The sequence below is a fragment of the Sinocyclocheilus rhinocerous genome, unplaced genomic scaffold (genome assembly GCF_001515625.1).
Source record: "Sinocyclocheilus rhinocerous isolate Xijiao unplaced genomic scaffold, SAMN03320098_v1.1 scaffold1688, whole genome shotgun sequence".
Classification (NCBI taxonomy): domain Eukaryota; kingdom Metazoa; phylum Chordata; class Actinopteri; order Cypriniformes; family Cyprinidae; genus Sinocyclocheilus; species Sinocyclocheilus rhinocerous.
This window is the reverse complement of record NW_015660503.1, coordinates 288,517-297,221: the sequence shown is the minus strand read 5'-3', so window position 1 is coordinate 297,221 and position 8,705 is coordinate 288,517.

Below are 8,705 nucleotides of genomic sequence, written 5' to 3'. Positions count from 1 at the left end.
TAAAACCTGATGATTACATTATTTTAAATGAGTCTACCCCCCAAGATTACTGTTATAAACATGAGCCGCGTCTCAAAAGGTAAAGGGGGAGGTGTTGCTAAAATTTATAACAATATTTTCAGTCTCTCTCAGAGGGCGGGCTTCAAGTATAACTCGTTCATATAACATTATCCAGAGAAACAAGTGTTAATGATAAATCCCCTGTGATGTTTGTACTGGCTACTGTATACAGGCCACCAGGGCACCATACAGACTTTAATAAATAATTTGCTGATTGTATATCCGAGTTAGTGCTGGCTGCAGATAACGTTTTAATTGGTGATTTTAATATCCATGTTGATAATGAAAAAGATGCATTGGGATCAGCATTCATAGACATTCTGAACTCTGTTGGTGTTAGAAAACACGTGTCAGGACCTACTCATTGTCAAAATCATAGTCTAGATTTAATACTGTCACATGGAATTGATGTTGATGGTGTTGAAATTATGCAGCCAAGCGATATCATCTCAGATCTACCATATATATCAGGATATACATATACATACACATATATATATATACACATATACATATTAGGGATGGCTCGATACCACAATTTTGACTTCGGTCCAAAACCTCAGAACAACTTGATGTAACAGAAACTATGGACTCTCTCTTTTCTAGCATTTTAGATATGGTTGCTCCTTTACGCATAAGGAAAATTAAGTAAAACAGTCTGACACCTTGGTATAATGAGCACACCCGCACCCTAAAGAGAGCAGCTCGGAAAATGGAGTGCAGCTTGAGGAAAACAAAACTAGAGGTATTTCGTATTGCTTGGCGGGAAAGTACCCTATCCTACAGAAAAGCATTAAAAACTGCTAGATCTGATTACTTTTCGTCTCTTTTAGAAAAAAACAAACAAACATAACCCCAGGTATTTATTCAATACAGTGGATAAATTTACGAAAAATAAAGCATCAACTGTCAGGGAGTCTCTGTCACCAGTCACCAGCTCTGGACTCCATGTCCCAGAATCCTCCCTGGCTTACACCTGTTTGCAGTCACGATCACCACTCACACCAGATCACACTCATCTGTATTCTGATCACCTGCACCTGCCGTCTCCAATCAAGCCACCTTCAAAAGCACGCTCCTTCCAGTCACCCACGTTCCGGTCTACCGTTCACCTCCTTGAATTATTCCAGACTCCCTTTACGGTTCTTACCTGTGTGTACGTACTCCTAGATCCTCCAATGATCCGCTGACATTTCCTTCCTCCGTTCCTGGTCCTCTATCTCCAACGAACCTGCAAAGAGATCACACATCAGCATTCAGCTAAGAACCTTTGAACTGTTCAATGTATTGGATACTCACCTGCCATAGCTCCTTACGATCTGCTTCTCCGAACCTGTCAATAAACCTGCCTGTTCACTCACCTACCTGTTGTCTCTGGCTTGATCTGTGACATCAACAGGTGTTGACATTTCCCAACAGCACAACAGTAATGACTTCATGAATTACTTTACTTCCCAGATCGATACTATTAGAGATAAAATTGTAACCATGCAGCCGTCAGCTACAGTATCGCATCAGATAGTGCGCCATAGATCCCCTGAGGAACAATTCCACTCATTCTCTACTATAGGAGAGGAATAATTTTATAAACTTGTTAAATCATCTAAACCAACAACATGTATGTTAGACCCTATTCCATCTAAGCTCCTAAAAGAGGTGCTTCCAGAAGTCATAGATCCTCTTCTGACTATTAATTCGTCATTGTCATTAGGATTAGGGATGGCTCGATACCACTTTTTCAGAACCGATAACGATCCGATACCAAAAATTCTGAGTATCTGCCATTACCGATATCAATCCGATACCAGCGCAGTTTTTTTTTAATGAGTGTAGGATTTCTATACCTCAATGTGTAGGTCGATCATCACTCTTTTGTATGTTACACACAATCTACTAAATATAGACACTATATAGGATTTGGATCGGTCTCGTCTGACCGATACCCCGATCCAGCAGAAAATGCCATTATCGGAGTGATACCAATACTGAATATCGGATCGACGCACCCCGCGTTCGACACTATTGACCACAACATTCTTTTGAATAGACTAGAAAACGTTGTTGGCATTAGTGGAAGTGTATTAGCATGGTTCAAATTGTACTTATCTAATATTGTACTCATCAATTTGTAGCAATGAATGAAGAGGTATCATATCGATCACAAGTGCAGTATGCAGTACATCAAGGCTCAGAACTAGGGCTGTTACTTTTCACGCTTTACATGACACCCTTGGGAGATGACACGTTGGCTTTCACTGTTATGCTAATGGTGGATCAGCACCTAGAGAGGACCTCTACAGCCCTGAATGTCAGTGGCGATCAGGACAACTAGATGAGCCCCAGAGACAGATCCCCAGTGTAGACCTTGTCTCCTAGACGGCCACCAGGACAAGACCACAGGAACCAGTTGAGTCCTCTGCACAATGTGACTTTGCTGCAGCCTGGAACTGAACTGCTGGTTTCGTCTGGCCCGAGGAGAACTGGCCCCCCCGACTGAGCCTGGTTTCTCCCAAGGTCTCCCTGAAAGCGAATCGCCAGTCGAGCCTGGCCAGGCTCTCTTCGGTCCTGCTGTTGTGCTAATACAGCAGCGCTGCGACAATAAGGAAAAGGAGGATGAGGGTTTTAAACTTTGACTTCCTAGGAAGCCTGCGCTGCGCCAGATTCCCTCTGTGCGGCCGGATAAAAATAAAAAAAATAAAAAACCCTAACCCCACTCCCACTGACTTAAAGCATAGGGTCCGGCTTGTTGCACGGCCACAGGTGGCTTTGAGTTAAAGTTCACGGGCGGCCAGCCCTCTGGACACCAGTTCTGCCCCTCATATTTCCCCGTTATCTGTTATCTGTCGGCGGAGTCAGGGGGTTCAGTGTTGGCACGGGCTTCACTGTTCCCGGTGTAGCCCAGTGTGTGTTTCCCCGTTTTCAGAGGGGAATACAGTGAGGAAAAAGTGCACAAGCAGTGTCACCACACAGCTCCCTTCACACTTCTCTCACAAATTCAATAAAGGCTTTGGTCTCAGTGTTGCCCAACACACAAAAAAGATACAAATCAAACGAATCACATGAATTCGTTAATAAGAGAGAACATCTCTTTACAGCCCCACATGCTGTTCCTTCGTTAGGTACCACAAATGAGCAAACCGGCTGAACTAGCAGCTCTAAGCAGTTCTCCGGTTTGTGTGGGGATGCTCGTGAATCACGTACAGTCTGGCTGTCTTTGTCAACTCCCGAATGGGTGATTCACACAATAACAAAGGGGTTCAGACTTCAGTTTGCAAAAGACCCAATGTTCTTTTGACAGTGTTCTCATAAGGAAGAAGGCTCTGCTCACATTCTGAAAGACGAAATCCCCTTCCTCCTCGAGAAAGGCGTTGGTTCGAATGTCTCCCCCGCATTTAAGCAGACTCTCGTTATTTCCTAGTTCCAAAGAATGACGGTTCTCTCCGTCCTATTCTGGATCTCAGTGTTGAACAAACATTTGAGGAAATACAATTTCAGCAGGCGCAATGATATTACGCAGCACCTGAAAATAGGCTTATTGGAAGTTACCTAGCTGGGGACTATGTTCAGGCGCTGCGCTAGAAAATCGCAACTTTTCATTTTCCGTCGGTCTTAGTACATGATGTAACTACAGAAGAGTCAAGTTTTAAATAGGAAAAATATAGAAACTCTTTGTGGTCATTTTTGTTCCTTTAACACATGGCTCTCTCTTACATTCAGTAATCCATTGGTTCACATCAATCGATCTAAAAAGATGCTTTTTTCCACATAAGCATTTATTCTCCACACAGGAAATTCTTTCATTTCGCCAACCAAGGCGTGTGCTAAGAATTCACAGTTCTCCCCTTTCGGGCTTGCTCAAGCCTAGGATGATCTGTCTGTGTGCGTGAGAATAGCGGGTCTCAAGATCCTGACATATATAGACGATTGGCTGATTAAAGCAGATTCAAGAGAGAAAGTGATGCAAAACACAGCCCGTGTGCTCGCTCACGTCACAGCGTTCAGCGTCAGAGTGAATGTGAGCGAAAACAATTTCACTCCTGCCCAGAATGTGATATTTCTGTGTCCGGAGCTGAACTGCATTACAAGTGATGCAAAAAGTGATGCAAAACACTGTCCGTGTGCTCGCTCACGTCACGGCACTTGGCTAAAGAATCAATGTGAGCAAGAGCGATTTCACTCCTTCCCAGAATGTGATATTTCTGTGTCTGGAGCTGAATTCCAGGACAACGTGCGCGCACCTGTTGCAAGAGCGCTTTCTCTTCATCATGAATTGCCTCTTGCAATTCAGGGAAGGAGCGAGCGTGAAGATTCGCACGTCTCAGACTACAGGGTCTTATGGCTTCGGCTGTCCATGTCCTGCCTCTGGGCTGTCTGAGGCAACACGCCCTCGTCTTTTTCATAGATTTATGAAGGGCGCTCGCCGTTCCCTTCCAGTCACTAGAAGGGTAGTTCCAGAATAGGAACTCTCCATAGTGCTGGATGCCCTATCTCAACAGCCGTTTGAGCCCCAGGGAGATATCTCCTGTAAGCCTCTGTCTTTCAAGACAGCTCTGCACCTGGCCTTGGCTTCCGCCAAACATGTCAGTGGTTTGCACGTGCTCTCTGTTCATCCCTCGTGCACTAATTCTCTCGCAGTGGAGATAGGTTTTTCTCAGGCGTAACCCAGCCTTTATGCCAGAATGCTTCCCAGCTTTCACGTGTAAAGTGTTTGAGCTTCTGCTTTTCACCCTCCTCTGTGGAGGATCAGAGGCTAAATGCTTTAAGTCCTGTTGTGCGAGGACCAGCCGACAGGACCAGCCCTTTCAGGAGGAGTGATCAACTCTTTATCTAATGGGCCCCCTGAACATGTGGAAAATCCATTTCTAAGTAATGCCTCTCTCATTGGCTTGTGGAAGCCATCTCTCTGGCATATGAATCAAATGGAGTGCAGCCATGTGGGCCTCAGAACGCAATTCACTAGGGCCATAGTGGCCTTGCGGGCTCCGTTTAAAGGGGTTTCCTTGCAGGATATTTGTGTACAAGCTGGGCCTCTCCACACACATTTGTCAAATACTACCAACTTGATGTTACCCACACCCCAGTAGCTTACTCTGTTTTAGTTGTGGGCTCTTTGTAGCCTTGTGCCCTTAGACCCTTTACACCTTTTTAAGCCTGGGTTGTCCCATTAAGCAGGTCATCTTTACCCTCCCCTGACACATTATTATATTTTTATATGTATGTATATGTCAATATATACATATGTATATTTCTATAATATATGCCTTGGCATTATGTTTGTTGTCAGGTCTCGTATGCATGTTACCACATGTCATTTCTTACATGGCCGGTATTGCATTCTCACTTTGTGTGGGGTCAGATACTTGGTGACATGTCAAGCACCGCCTTGCCAGGTGACCATCCTCTGGCTTACAGGGCCTGGCTGAGAGTGTACTGGGCAACCGTGGGGTTGTCCATATCACCCATAGGTGGATCTCGAACACGAGATGATGAAAGAGAACAATAGGTTACTGTTCGTAACCCCGGTTGTTCACATTGTTGTTTTAAATGTTTAAAACAACAATGTGAACAGCTATACAAAAAAATCGGAAATTGAGCACTAAAGCCTCATTCAGACTGTCAGCCCAAATCCGATTTTTGTGCAAATCCGATTGAAATCCGATCATATTTAGATAGTCTGAATGGCAACGAACTACATGAAATCCGATTTGCGCAAATCCATTTCGAGCTACATTCGTATGTGGTTTGGAATCCTATTCAAATCGCATTTCTGGAATTCTGTTTCAGTCTGACCGGTCGGACCGGTCAAGTCCTCACGTAAACACGTCAGATGTTTTTGCAGAAAACATGCTGAACATCTTTGCAGAAACAAGCTTGTGTCATTGTGAAGTGCAAGTCAAGCGGAAAAACACAATATACTACTAGTATACATACCTCTTTGAGTTTTGAAAGTTGTGGAGATGGCAGCACGGATTAAAGCCGCACATTCCAGCTTCCTGCGTTTCTGCCGCTGCCTCACAAGACGAAATATAATAATACTGTACAGCGCAACCGTGACAGCAACATGTTGTCAGACCATAAGACAACATCTGTATTGCAATGCAAACTTGCTGTTGCTGTTGTTTTTAGCATAGGCATAACAACGCAACGGCATTACCATAGAAACCAATGCACATTCCGTAAAAATGAAAGAGCGCTTAATGAAACACAAATCGGATATGAACAGTTGCGATACGCTGTGTGGACAGTCAGTTATTCAAATCTGATTCCATCCAGTTATGCACAAAATTGGATTTGGGCTGACAGTCTGAACAAGGCTTTAAGGCTCGCAGTGTGAACGTAGTCATAGAAACTTCCAGGCAAATGTGTTGGAGCTGGTTGGAGCTAAACTCTGCAGGACATTGGCCCTCCAGGAACAGATTTAGGCACCCTGCAATAGAGAAACATAAGCATTTATATTATAATGAATGCCTATGTTTCTATATTATAATTATACTATATTATAATAGTCTTCAATGCAACATTTGCTTAAAAAACAAAAAAGAAAAGTAAGTGCATTGGTTTAAGGTTGTGGGGTGGTTACGTGCTTCCGAAAATAGTGTGTCTTCAGCTGCTGCTTGAAAGTTGTGATGGGTCTCAACATTTCAAGAGGAGGTTGGCAGTTCATTCCACTTGAGAGGAACAGAGAGGGTAAAGATTTAGGAGGATAAATGTGTGCCTTGTTGTGAAGGAACAACAAAGCTGCTCGTTCAGCGACAGTAGCTTTAGGAAGCAATGCATACACTTGTAGGAGTGATTTGAGATAGGGAGGTGCAGTGTCAGTGGCAGTCCTGGAAGCCAGCATCAAAAGCTTAAATTTGATTCCTTCAGCAACTGGGAACCAGTAGAGTGAGATCATTTTAAATGAAATTATCAAACAAATCCCAAATATAAAAATAACAATGTGTGTGTGTTCTTCATCACTGCAAAGGATATCTCAATAAGAACGTATCTGAAGATGTAATCAGTCTGTCAGCATCGAATATGTATCTAATAGTGCAATAACTGATGACATCATGTTCATTCTAAGAAATGTAAATGTTGACAAAGGCAAATCCTAATTTCTCTCATTTGAATGATTGTTGACGTGGATTTTCTTTGCATGCAGAATTGGATTAAAAACAATGCAAACAACAGCTACATTTGTTTGCCGTTTTTCAGCTGATGCTTGACAAACTATCTGTTGTTCAATGCAATGCCAATGCTGTGTGTGTTTGAATGACAGATGCAGTCAAACATTGAGATGATAGTAACTTGATCGAGGCTGATCTATTACAATTCTCAAAAAAGTCTATTTGCATTTCTCCATCCATTCTGCTGCAAAGAATTCAAATCAGCTGGATAGGACTTAGATGTACAGTATAGCTTGACACATGGATTTAGTGTAATGCCTAGAGTACTGTAATTTTTATCATTTGTTGTTTAACATTTTGTTTTTAAAATGGTGTACTAGGCCTATATTCAAATCAGTTTCTGTTTCATTCAAAATTAAAAACTTGAAGTGTGTGGATTCGTTTTAGCCAGAATTATGATTTGTGAAATATTTGCTGTTGCAATTTTCTACATGCTACATTATGAATCCTGAGCTTTGTAACTATTCTAATAGTAATAATATTGATACTGCCAGTTTAAAATATACAGTATACTTATTGTCTATTTTGTTACTCTTTATGGTGCATAATAAAGTTATAAATGAAAAATGTACAAACTATACATAAATGTCTTTATGAATTTTCATTTTAACATTTTGTAGAGGCACCTTTGGTAGCAATGATTTTATTTCTTTACTCCCCCAACAAAAACGTTTTCTTGATGGTGTGGCTTGACATGCGGTCACAACATTATTGATTTATTTTTTCCTTTAGTTTCTTTTGCTGTTGTTATATATATTTTCTGAAATGTATCATATTCAAACATTTCATTCAGTAGTTTCATCTTTGCATCAGTGTATAAAATAAAATTTGAATTTACGTACTTTCATGTGAAGGGTTTCATGTACACTGTAAAATGTCATACGTTGACTTTACTTAATTTATTAAAGTGAGGAAACCGATTGCCTTAAATTTCTAAGTAGTGTATTCATTTTAAGTTGGCATAACTTAAAACAGTTTGTACAGAACACTTGTTAATAAAATATACTTAAATTAAGCGTTAGCGTTAGTTCTGGCAGGTCACGTGAGTCAAGCTTGCATCAGCTGATTCTCAGCTGCCCACATCTACCTATAGGAATACGACACCTATTGCGACATTCCTATATAAGCTCTATTCAGTATTATTCAGCAGCTTTTTCCGCTTGCTCAGGAGCAAATTACACTCCTCCATCCCCAACTCCTCCTTTCGCCACAGTCAGGACTTGGCTTTCTGATATTCCTTGCTAATCAGACTCCTTTATCTTGAATAAAGTGTTACACTTAAATATCATTAAGTACATTAATGATATCTGCCTTGTTCTGTTCTGTTAACCCTAGGGGGGTTATTATTGCTGCTCTCCCTGCTCATTCATAACAGGCTGCATGGATGGGCAGGGAGGTTTTTGCCCAGAACAGAACCATACCGACAAACCAAACTTTATGCTAAGTATCTATCATTTTGACGATAGTGGTCCTGAC